The sequence below is a fragment of the Apis dorsata genome, unplaced genomic scaffold, assembly GCF_000469605.1.
Source record: "Apis dorsata unplaced genomic scaffold, Apis dorsata 1.3 scaffold_470, whole genome shotgun sequence".
Lineage (NCBI taxonomy): Eukaryota > Metazoa > Arthropoda > Insecta > Hymenoptera > Apidae > Apis > Apis dorsata.
The window spans coordinates 271,831-272,193 of record NW_006263709.1 but is presented as its reverse complement, the minus strand read 5'-3'; the positions used below and the strand labels follow the sequence as shown (position 1 = coordinate 272,193).

General features: G+C 14.6%; 1 protein-coding gene across 1 annotated transcript in view; it reads right to left on the bottom strand.

Annotated features, from left to right (window-relative positions):
• Nucleotides 1-363, bottom strand: part of LOC102671627 — a 6,060-nt gene that overhangs the window by 4,638 nt on the left and 1,059 nt on the right. The window lies entirely within an intron of this gene.

Genomic DNA, 363 nt, shown 5'->3' with positions numbered 1-363 from the left:
AAATATATATATATATATATATATATATATATATATAGTCTTACTTAAAAAAAAATATCGATAACATTGAAATCTAAACTTTGTTGGACATCAATAGATTAATCCTTCTGTATCACTTAACATTTACAACAAACACGAAATCGATATTTTCATTAAATTTTGAGAAAACAATTTCTAATATTTNTTTATATCCTATAAAATAAATTTTAATACAGAATATAATTATATAAAATTTTTTTTATTTTGATTATATTTTTAAATAATTATAAAAATAATTTTAAATAAAGCTTCATATTTGTTACATTTAAACCATAAAAGATGGAAGAAATATTTAATAAAAAAATATATTATATACGTATACAT